The sequence below is a fragment of the Arachis ipaensis genome, chromosome B8, assembly GCF_059453495.1.
Source record: "Arachis ipaensis isolate K30076 ecotype BB chromosome B8, ASM5945349v1, whole genome shotgun sequence".
Lineage (NCBI taxonomy): Eukaryota > Viridiplantae > Streptophyta > Magnoliopsida > Fabales > Fabaceae > Arachis > Arachis ipaensis.
The window spans coordinates 140,994,420-141,007,906 of NC_142443.1; positions in this window are offsets into that span (position 1 = coordinate 140,994,420).

Genomic DNA, 13,487 nt, shown 5'->3' on the forward strand with positions numbered 1-13,487 from the left:
AGTCCCTAATTTCACCAACCATTATAAATGAAATATTCCATTAATATTTCCTTGCCCCAATTATATGTATCTAACATATGTTGATGCAATAGTCCATGTATTTTTATCTACATATCACTCTTATTATTTATTTTTCTTGTCTCTAATTTTATTCTTGATTTTTCTTAAAGTTGGAAACGGGGGATTGTTTGCTTGGTTTATTGGATTGGTTATGAGAGAGATTAAAAAATATTCATAAAATTTCTATCTAATATATATAGGTATATTTTGTTGGATGAAAGTAGGGAGTTGGTTGAAAACTTCTAACTATAATCATTCAATTGAGAAGATTGATTGTTCAATGATTGCATTAAGGGAATGCAAGCACATTGTAGCTAGGTAGATGAAGAATTATATTATGTTGCTCCAATGTTCCTGGAATTTACTCAAGTCAGAAATAAAGAGCGAAAACTAGACTATCTTTGATATTGTCAAGTATGGTGATTTGTGTCTTCAATCATATTATTCATTTTCCGTGTGTTGATTTTTTTTTTTTTCTTTTTTTTGGTAATTAGGAGAAAGTATTGTTTTCATTTCTAACATTTAGTCTAAATCCTAATTTTATCTTTAACTGTTGAAACATTTCATTTTTATTTCAAATATTTTATTTCATCCTATTTTAGTCTTTTGATCAAACTTAATTTTTTTCCAAAAATATTATTTTTTCTATATTGTTATCTTTTTTTTTTCTCTTATTATCCTGTCGCCTTTACTCTTAAATTATTATAATCACTACTATGACCACTACAATTGTAATTTTTGCTGCTATCTAGAAGAAAATCATAATAGAAGAAATGGTGTTTTTGGGGGGAAAAAAAATTTAATTCTGATCAAAGAATTAAAATAAGACAAAATAAGTTGTTTGGGACAAAAATAAGATGTTTCAAACGTTAGGGATGAAATTAAGATTTAATCCAAACGTTAAGAATTAAAATAGTATTCTACTCTTTTTATATTATGGGACAATAATCCACAATCACTATTCTGGTCAATGTATCAACTAATATTGGTAATTCTAATAATGAAATCATTTATCAACATCAATTCAACAGAGTTTTAAGCATAATCAGATCACAGTTAGTAGAGAATAGAGATGAGGTTTTCAGGCTTAAGCATCTTTATCAATTGCAAAAGTTTTGTCTATGAGGGTAAAAGAAAGACAGTATTTTCAGTTCCAATAAACACAATAATTGATTAAACGTAAACAAGGGAAAAAAGTGTCTTAGCAAAACATATGTAACTCCTCAATTTTCCTTATAAAGAGGTGCGATTTATCCAACAATAGAGATCATTAACCTTATATATATATACACAACAATAGAGGTGCAATTTTCCTTATATATATATAAATGAAACTCAATTCTCATCCCACTTAACAAGTTTTTATTGAAGAATGTTTTATAAAACTAACTGCTTTATTGAAAGTTCATGCCCTATGCATGGCAGTTCCTTAGAGGACATATTTAATGTTAGTTTTTTTTTGTAAGATTATTTAACATTAAATATGTATTTTTTAAAAAATACATTAGAGATTGAATTTTAATACAATTTTTTGTAAGCATATTTGATATAATTTTTTACAAGTATGATTAAAAAAATGAGATATTATCCTTAAAATTTAGTGATTTTTTGTTAAGTATATATTTTTTTTGTAATTTTTTTGTTAACAACTAATAATACTTTTAAAAAATCACAAAAAAATATATACTTAGAAAAAATCACCAAATTTTAAGAATAATAATATCTCTTTTTTTTTAATTATGCTTGCAAAAAATCACATCAAAATTCAATCTCTAAGACATTTTTTGAAAATATATATTCACTGTTAAATATTTTTGTCGTGTTTTTAAATTATTTAAAGACACTTTTTGTCGATAGTAAAATTTGAATGTATTTTTGTCGGCATTTGAATCAATCGGGAACATTCTTGGTAGTTAACCCTATTCATTATTTGTACCACCTACTTTTTGGTATCTATTAATAAAACACCTATTAAATTTAAATATTTAGCTAGCTAATAATAAGGGCCCTAGTGTTAAATGTAGACGGATTTTGTTAGAGGAATAAAAATCCTAAATTTAAAAGTAGAGAAATTAAATGAATAAAGATAACTGGAAAAAAAAATAAAATATCATCAAATAATAGTAAATTAGGAGTATACTGTACACCCGGAAAAAACTAGGAGTACACCCATTTATATTTTAGAAAAAGGAAAAATATTATTGCTATCTAGATTTTTAGGTGTTAAATGATGTATTATTGCTCCCCCATAAGATGCTATGGTGGTTGATCCATGCATATTTAATATTCTTTTCCAATAAAAACAAAAGATTTTTACTATAATTATTATGAATTTAATTAAATGTTATGTATTGGTGATAGTGTAAAAGAACTTTAATTTACATATACATATATACTGTTGTATATTGAATTAAATGTTGTGTATAATTTTTAATATGAAAAACATATACATAATTAAATACTTGTACATACATAACTTAATAATAATAAGGTTTAATTACTCTGTTGGTCCTTATAGTTTCGTGAATTTTCAATTAGGTCTCTATACTTTTTTTCTTTTTAATTGAGTCCCTGCACTAAATTTTTTTTCAATTAAGTCATTCTTAGTAGTAATTGGCTTAATTTTTTAGGGACCCAACTAAAAAAAAAAGAATTAGTATAGGGACCTAAATAAAAGGAAAAAAAAAGTGCAGGGATCCAATTAAAAAAAAATTAGTGCAAAGACTCAATTAAAAGGAAAAAAAATATAGGGACCTAATTAAAAATTTTGCGAAATTATAGGATACCAACAGAATAATTAAACCTAATAATATAACATTACATATATACAATTAGAGTGGTATATATATAAGAAGAAGAGTGAAGAAGGACTTACATGTAAGATAAGAGACAGTCAACAAGCCAAGGATACCTGCCAGCCATTAAACCTAAAATGGGTTCACTCATTTTTCTATATATATTCTTTGATATAAAAGATAAAAGAAAAATGTTAATTTAGTAATAAAAAAAAAACTAGAAATAACATAAATGGGCTCAAATTAAAGGTGGATATGGCTAGGCAAGTCATCCTTGGCTAATAAACATGACTCTTCATCTACATACAAGACCCCTTCTCTTCCTTTCAATTGATGAACTCTTTCTTATGAACAAAGCCCCTATTTATAGCCACCATCCTATACTTGAATATAATGTGCCACATAAAATGAAAAGAGTACAATATTGGTATATGTTGTGACATATTCCTTATTAATAATATTTATTTATTTATTTATTTATTTATTATTACCATTAGTTAATAATCAAATTAATCTCTAAGGTAGCGTTTGGTGGAGAGACAAAGACGGAAATATTGAGACTGAAAGACAGAGACTAAGAGATAGAGATTGAAATAAATCTCAGTATTCTGTTTGGTACAAAATGGAAGACAGAAATTGAAACAAGAATGAAACTCTAATTTAATTTGCACAAAGGATAAAATTGGAATTAATTAATTGAAATAAGGGTATTTTAGGTATAAAATGTTATTAAAGTTTCAGTCTCCATCTCTAAAAATTTTAGTCCCCTGTGTCCTCATTTTTTGGAGGTACTGAAATACTGAAATTTTGGAGATAGAAATAGAAACTTTAGTAACAGTCTTTGAACCAACAAACATAATGCTGAGTCTCAGTCTCTCGGTCTCTATCTCAGTACCTCAAAACAAACACTACCTAAAAGATTTTATTAATTATTAAATCGGTCTTTTAAAAATTAACATTTTTTAATTAGACATGTATATTATCAATTAGACATGTCTCATATATATATTGTCAATTAACGTTTCACAACATCAATCGTTGACAGTAATTATTAATAGAGTAACTGAAAGATAAATATAATTAATTTTTAATCTTTAATTGAAAAAATCTTTCAACGACAAATTTAAAAAATGACTTGTCTTTTAGAAACTAATTTGACTATTAACTTTATTATTATTATATGTCAACTATATTATATTGGCATCATCCATATATAAATTCTCTTTGCTTGATTTTCTGAGTGTCAACACTAAATAGCCAGAGAAAGAGATTACTACTTTTTAAGAATATGTTCTGAAATATAGGATGGACCATTATTGTATTCATATATAAATCTCATTTTATATATTCAATTTATTTATTATTAAAATATATATATATATATATGCTAGGTGTTGCCATTCTAAGCAATCATAGCCATTTGAAAATGGCAAGTCAACTCCTTCAGTTCCTTCAAGAGTTTTTCATGTTGATGAACCAACTTGCACTGAATCTGTTCGCTTTGACATTCAACCTTTGATTTCTTCAATTTATTTTTTTCATATATGAAATCAATGTCTTCTCTACTTGATTGTTAAGTTTTGTCTTGTAATTCATGATCACTTTCTGAATTTTTTTTTTTTTACCGAATATATGGAGACTTGAACCCGCAACCTCTTAGATGAATATAGGAAGATTATGCCATTTGAATTATAACTCGTTGGCAATTATTTTTCATTTTGATAAAAAGACACGGACTAATTTAATTTTTATAACTATTATAAAAAGAAATTTGTACACATATTTAATTATGAATTTCTATGTAATACTTTAACGAATATATAAGAAGAAAGAATTAACTTTTATTAATTAATATTAGTTAATTTTTAATTGTAAAATCTCTCATTTTTTTAAAGATTTAAAATTTATAATTTATAATTTAGGATTGAGGGTTTAAGATTTAAATTTTATAATTTAAAATAAAAAAGATAATTTAAAAAAATAACTGATATTAACTAAAAAAATTGTTAAAAAAATTGATTTTTTCTTTAATATCCAAAAAAAATTAATAAAGTATTAATTGATGGCCCGGAAGATTTAATGAAATTTAATGTGCATAAAAAAGTATTGGATGGTGTACTTGTTCACAACCAATGTAACTCTTTATTCTTTGACTATTAATTATACAATTTTTAATAAAATAGATATAAAAAAGTCAATTAAAAAGTTAAAATAGACGAGTTGCCTCAAAATTGTGGTCACTCACAAATTTTTCAACTGTTGGGATTGCAAAGAACCAAGCTCTGAATATGAGTTACATGCATTATTCCAAGCTTCACTCTTAAGCGAGTATACACGAGGTATCAAACTAGTGTAAATTTCGAAATTGATATATATATATATATATTTTCTGAGTAATCACTTCAATATTTATTATTATGTTAGTTCTTAAACCCACAAACTATAAAACATTTTTTTTGTTTTGTAAATTTGTTGATTAGAGTAGAAATTAAAATATTTTTTGTGAATTCAGAAAGGTTAACTAACTAATAAACAAAGATTGCGGATTAAAATGATTACTTAATCAATAATTAAATGCTTGATGTAAGTTTAAACCTACTACACAAGTAATTTACGAAGCACGGATACTTTTTTGACTTGATATGTCTACGTATCGAATACATTTTAGACACGATCCTCATTGATATTTATTCGATACGCGTGTTTTTTGTGTCTAATTATGTCTTAATAAAAAATAAAAAAAATTTTCTAGACACACTTGGACACATCTAAATACTATCACGTATCAGCGTGTTCAACTTTATTTTTAATATATATTTTTAAAATAAATTTAGAAATACTATATATTATTAATTATTAAAAAAATATTTTAAATATTTATATAATTAAAAAAAGATATTAAAAATTAATTTATATTTTAATATTAATAAAATATCAAAATATCATTATAATTTATCAAAAAATACTTTATATTTTATATATGTGTCGTATCTCTATGTCTTGTAAAAATTTTAAATTTACGTATCTACGTATCCCGTATCGTGTCGTGTCCAATATCCGTATCAATTCAATATCTATGCATAATAGCAAATAATTAGTCCAACCATCAGTCCCTAACATAGTCTCTGTTTAATCACAGGTAAAGGTTTGTAAATAAAATATTATTTTTTAAGAATTTAATTTTAATAATTGTTAGTGTAAAATAATTTTATACATGTATTTAATTACGTAATAACACATTAATAAAAATAGCTATATTTCGCATGGACCACTTGAATAGTCATCTAAAAAAATGAATATAATTGTACGACTGTAAAACGTTTTATACTATCAGTGCATTAAAATTAAATATTTTTTTAATTGCTAAAAATATAATGGGATTATCGTTTGTCAGGCTAACATAGTGTCTTCATTTTGTAGTCTTCTTTATTATCAGGGTGTCCAAAGTGCTATAAATGTTTTAAATGGGAAGATTTTTGTTTCAAAATTGCTAGGTTTTTATCTTTACCATTGTGTCTGATCTCTAGTTTATGTGCGTTATATTTATTATAAATTATTGCCTGAAATAAGTGTTTGTAATTTTGTATAGTGTGTTTTTTTTTCTTTTTTTTTTTCAAGAATTTAACTACTGATAATGGTTAACATTTTGAAACTACCTCCGAATTTAGTATTGTCTATTTAGTTTTTTCTTATACTGATATTAAAATTTAATCAATATGATGTAAAAAAAAATATAGTTAAAAAGGTACAAATTACTATAATTTATCAACTATTTTTTAAAAAAATCTCATGTAGAAAATTGTGACTCACTGCATTAAAAAAAAAATCACATTAAAATTGTCGCATTTTCAAGTCATTATTTTTTAAATTAGTGAATAAAATAGCGACGATTATAAACCGCTATAAATAAATTATCAATTGATACTAAAAAATTCTGCCAAGAACTTAAATATGACCCTACTAGATTTTTTCATAACTAAACATAATACGTGTACTACAAAAAATAATAGTTAATTACGTACATTTGGGACAACAAATATTAGAATTTGAATCTTGTCTTATATATGTTTATTGATTAATAATAAATTTTAAAAAAAATTCAAATTTGCAGCGAATTAATTATTATTTTATTAGTCTAAGGAAGTAAAAATACCATAAAAGAACTATAATAATTGTAAAGCAACACTTTCTTTTACTTATATATATATAGATTAAGTACATCTATAACAAAAGAACTTTAAAAATTCAGGGTTTAAGTAGGGTTTAGGATTTAAGATTTCGGGTATCCATATCATCTTCATCCAACTTTTTGAATTTCCCATGAGTTTGAAGCAAATTATTTTTGCTACTTTGCTTTTCTTCCAATTCCACATTTCATGGAATCAACATTTTCTGGGAACTCACATGATGATTTGATTTCATTTCCATACAAGGCATCTTTGATTAGTCACCGCGTACTTGATCATCGAAGCTGAGACCAAAACAATAAAAAAAAAAAAAAAGGTGACGATGATATCAACCTGCACCAGAAGAAAAAGTTGGAACAAAAAATGTTGGATGATGATATGAAGAAAAAGTTGGATTATTAAAACTGCCGAAAATCCATAAAAAAACCGTCGTAAATTCCCGGTTTTTTTTTGTAGTGATAAGAAGATCTAATTATGGTATAAAATTATTGCTGATTTTAATTATTCGTGTATATATATATTGTTTCTTGTAATTATGTTATGGATTTGTTTCTACGCTATTCTTGTACAAATGTTTAGTATAATACAAAAAAATAACAACAAGAATATATATACTAATAATAATATTAATAATAATAACTTGCAAAAATTATTTAAGAAAAAATCTTGGTCGCTGCCAATGAGTTATAGCTCAAATGGCATAGTCTCCACATACTCAATTAACAGGTTGTGGGTTTGAGTCTCTTATCTTTGGTAAAAAAAAAAAAAAAAAATCTTGGTCGCTATCCATTTTATTTTATATTGATCTAGTAGTATGATATTTTAAGTATAACAACCCAACAACATAATATTTTAGTCAATATTTTTAAGTATTATTAACTAATCCTAACTAAAAACAATAAATTATACTAACCTTTTAATATTATCCAAATTACTTTTTCCTAAAAGCCAATAATTTATTATGATTTAACCCTCTAATTAACTATTAATTGGAAAAAAGGTTACAACAGAAAAGAATAATTTTTTAAAAAAATAAGAGGAGATGGTGCAAATTATATTCAACAAAAAGTTTCCATAAAAAATCATTTACCCAATGAAAATATCCACTCAAATTAAGATCAAATATTGTTTGAACTTGTTTGAGTGAGTTTTTAAGAAAATATTTTTTTTCGAGTTATCTTTTTTTAAAAGGTCTTATGGAAAAGTAAAAGTAATTTTATGTTTGGGTATTTCATGCAAAAAGATCTTTTTATCTATAAATTATGTTTGGGTATAACAATATAAAAGTACTTTTTTGTTTATTTATTACATAAAAAATATTTTTTTAAGAGAAAAAAATCTTTTAAAAAAAGATGTAAATTACAGCTTCTCAAAAAAAGATTTTTTTTTATTTTTCTAATGCTTTTATTTTTACTACTAAAAATTTGCCAAACATACTAAAAAATAAAAAAAGATATTTTTTCATTAAAAAAAATCTTTTTCTTTTAATCAAAATAATAGCGCCCAAACAAATACTTCATCTAATAATAAGAAGAGTGAAGAAGGTGTTGCATGTAAGATAAGAGACAGTCAAGCAGCCAAAGATACCTGCCAGCCATTGAACCAAAACAAGGGACTCCAAATCTCTCTTCATTCCTTCAGAGTCCCAAGAATAATGGTTATAGCTAGGCAAGTCATCCTTGGCTATTAGACATGACTCTTCATCTACATATAACACCCCTTCTCTTCCATTTCTCAATTCTCTTTTGCTTTACATTTCAATCATCCAACCCTCTATTTATAGCTACCCATCATCATATCTACATATGCATACAAATTATAATCTTGTCACTTCAAATAAAAAGAGCATCATATTTTGGTATATGTTGTGACATATTCTCTTTATTATATATTAATATCAGAGAAATATTAAAGGATGAACACTTTTTATTAATATTAATCAATATTTTAAATCATCAACTTATTTTTATATTATTAGAATTTAGGATTTAAAGAAGTATTTAGAATTAGTTAGTTGTTGACTGAAAATAATAAATTTTAAAAAAAATTTAAATATTTTATTTTGTTTTAATTTTATTCAAAAAAAATTTTATTTGTATCAAATATACCATTAACAGTTATTTTATTTGTTTTAATTTTATCCAATTAAATAACAATTTTACAAGTACAACTTTTAATATAAGTTAGTCAAATACAAAGTTCTGTCGTTAATTTTTAGTTATCAAGCATTATTGCTGGATTAATTTTAAGCTTCTTGAAAATTTATCTCTTCAATATATTTAATGCAAATCGAAAATTTATGAAACAAATTGAAACAATCTAAAATTTATGAATTTTTTTAAAAATTTTATTTGCAATTTTAAAAAAAAATATATATATATATATTTTATCATAAATTTTATTGGTCACATATTCTCTTAATATTATTATAGGATGACAATTATTGGCCTCATGCATGTGCATATTAATTCTCTTTTTCCAACTGCAAAATGCAAGCTAGCTTGACTTGGATTGTTTTAAGAATATGTTCTCATGATAACTAGGATGGACCATTATATATATAGTTGCTTTTCCATGCAATTTAATTTAGGGTTTTATTTTGAAAATAAATGAATGGAAAGTCAACTGGATGGGGAAATGCAAGCAAGAGAAGTGAATCATGTTGAGATGATGAACCAACTTGCAATGAACCTGTTCGTTTTGACATTCTCTACCCTTCTCCTTGCATGCAATAAATCATGTATAAAAATGAATATATATAATATCTAAAAAACAAAAGTTTTGAAATAACTAAAATTTTTTTTTGGCAGCATTAAGAAATTTAGATAATATAAATGAAGTTTTAAATTTTAATTTAGAAAAAAAAAGCCAAATAAAAAAAAAACAAAACAAGTTGATGAGTCATGGAATATATCTTGTGATAATATGTTATGAAACATATAATAATGCCTTGAGTTAGAACTTTGATGTTCACATCAATGAGACTCTCTTTATTCCATACATTATTGATTATATTAATTTTTAATAAAATAAATTAACTAAAAAAGACCAAAAAAAAAAAGAAAAGAAAAAGAAGTCAATCAATATAGTGGAGTTGACTAAAAATATAATTGTGGTCACTCACAAGCATTTTTCAACTGTTGGGATTGCAAAAGCATCACCTCCAAGAGCTTGCATTATTCCAATTAAGCTTCACTCTTAAGAAACTATACAAACATGGATCAAACTACTCTTCACCTACATTTTCACTTTGGATATTGTGATTTCTAGACATCTCACTCGTAAATAAAGAATTAATTATTTTCTATGATTTATTTAATAATTATTAGATAAATTTAATTATATTATTATAATTAACACTAATTATTTATTTAATCTGAGTTTTAAAAACTTAATTATTCTATTATAATAATACTTTTTTTGTAAATTACAATAGTTTTTTAAAAAATCTTAATTTATAATTTTTTTTAAACCATTCAATTTATTATTCAGTTATAATTAAAAAGAAAAATAAAAAAACATGTCTATCAAAAAACTTGAACGGTTCATATCTCTTGTTTGCTTTTCTATGACACAACATATGCCAAAGATAAAAAACATTATAACCGTAATAATTGGGATAACATATGCTAGAACTACTTCAATATGATTTTTTACACCAAATTAAACAAAAAAATAATGCAAAAAATTTATATTTGTAACCATTAATGAGCATGTATACATCACAACAATACGCCACTCCTATAACTGAAGGGCGAGATTAAAGAACCAGTGAAATTAGTGTGTGATTTGGTTTATGTTTATTTTCATCTTTTATTTTTTTTTCTGGAACTGATTAATAAATTGAGTGGTTTAACAAAAGGTAAAAAATTGTGAATTAGAACTTATTTAAAATATTTTATAATTTGTAAAAGTAGTTTTATTATAATTGTGTGATTTGATTTTTAAAGCTCAATTTAAAGAGATATAGTTAGTGTTAATCATAATGACACAATTGAATTTTTTTAATAATCATTTAACATGTCATAAAAAATAATTAACTCCTTATTTATGTCAGAAAGTTGACTAATAATCATTTAATATTTGTTTTATTTATATTTATCGTTGCAAATTCTAATTTCTGCGTTTTAAAAGATGCTAATTGTTAAACTGCTAATAAAACTATTTTATAGCAATTTAAAACTGTCACAATTCCCACAATAAATTGTTGCTATTTAGTACCTTTCTTATAGTATGTCTTTTATTAGTCTTATTTGATGCACAAGCTGAAGTCTTTGAAAAGTGGAGCATAATAGAGATCTTTTAACAATTTTTTTTTGTTTCCTTTAAGAACAGTACACTTTAAGAACAAATTATTAACTATTTTATTTTGTCATCTATATTTATGGATCATTTAGAATATTTTAGCATTGTGTTTTACGTTAAGTATGTTTTTTTTTTACTATAATTGCAAACATAATCAGTGAAATTAATACTCAATATTTTTAAATTAAAAGGTTTCATAAATATTGATTGTCATTATGAACCTAAAAATCGAATAAAGTATTTAAATGAAAAAAAAAGACCTTTAGTAGCGGTTACTGTTAAATACTGCAAAATCCAATTTTTTAAACGAAATTGAGTTAACCGCAGAGAAAAGTTTTCCAAATAAGCCCTGAAAATCAGCAGCGGTTTGTAACCGTCGCAAAACGTTTTTGTCGCTAAAATATGTTTGGCAACGGTTATTCTGATGGTCAACAAAAACCGCTGTTAAAAGTTTACCAGCGCCTTTAATTTCAGCAGTCATCCAACCATTACTGTATGTTTAGCGGCGATAAAAAAATCACCATAATCCAAAGTTTTAACCGCTGCTATCTGTCGCTCCTGTTGTAGTGCTATGTAATTGCTATCTTAAATGGATATGCTTACAATATGCATGGCATTAAAAAGTGTTGATAAGAAAGTAGACATTTATAAACATTATTTTTAAAATAACAGGGTTAAGTAATTATTTTTGAGTTTTTAAGAAATCAATAAAAACATAATATGTTGAATGGAGTAATTTGCTTATGTTTTACGTTTATGGATACCCTAACAATCAACATATACAATATATACTATTGCATTTTGGCATTGTTATATTGAATCAAATTTTTTTTCTCTCTCTCTTTATGTATTTAATGAGCTAATGTGTTTAAATCTTAACTATTAATTAGCTTATGAACGAAGTTTATTAATTTGCTTATCCGATCCATTCAAAATTAGTGAAGTCACATAAGAGTCTTAAACTTATGAAAAAATATTTATCTTTTCTCACATAATTTACAATATATAATTAGTTAGATACTTTGTGCAAAATATTTTCATAGTATTGTCTACCATGCCTAATTTTTAGTACATTACATGATACAAATATAAAAAATAAAATCTACACTTTTTTTCTCTCATCTTTTACATAAATTAAACACTAATTTTTTAGACACTATAAAATTCTCCATATTATAGTATACCCGACATATGCTAGAACTACTTCAATATGATTTTTTACACCAAATTAAACAAAAAATTAATGCAAAAAATTTATATTTGTAACCATTAATGAGCATGTATACATCACAACAATACGCCACTCCTATAACTGAAGGGCGAGATTAAAGAACCAGTGAAATTAGTGTGTGATTTGGTTTATGTTTATTTTCATCTTTTATTCTTTTTTTCTAGAACTGATTAATAAATTGAGTGGTTTAACAAAAGGTAAAAAATTGTGAATTAGAACTCATTTAAAAAATTTTATAATTTGTAAAAGTAGTTTCATTATAATTGTGTGATTTGATTTTTAAAATTGAAGTTAAAGAGATATAGTTAGTGTTAATCATAATGACATACTTAAATTTTTTTAATAATCATTTAACATGTCATAAAAAATAATTAACTCCTTATTTATGTCAGAAAGTTGACTAATAATCATTTAATATTTGTTTTATTTATATTTATAGTTGCAAATTCTAATTTCTACATTTAAAAAGATGCTAATTGTTAAACTGTTGATAAAACTATTTTGTAGCAATTTAAAACTGCCACAATTTTTACAATAAATCGCTGCTATTCTGTGCCTTCCTTGTAGTATGTCTTTTATTAGTCTTATTTGATGCATAGTTGAAGTCTTTGAAAAATGGAGCATAATAGAGATCTTTTAACAATTTAAATTTTTTTTTGTTTCTTTTAAGAACAGTATACTTTGAGAACAAATTATTAACTATTTTATTTTGTCATCTATATATATGGATCATTTAGAATATCTTAGCATTGTGTTTTACGTCAAAAAAAAAAAAAAAAAAAAAAAATATATATATATATATATTACTATAATTACAAACATAATCAGTTAAATTAATACTCAATATTTTTAAATGGGTAAAGTATACTTTTTTGTCCCTGAAGTTTACTAAAAGTTTCAAAATTATCC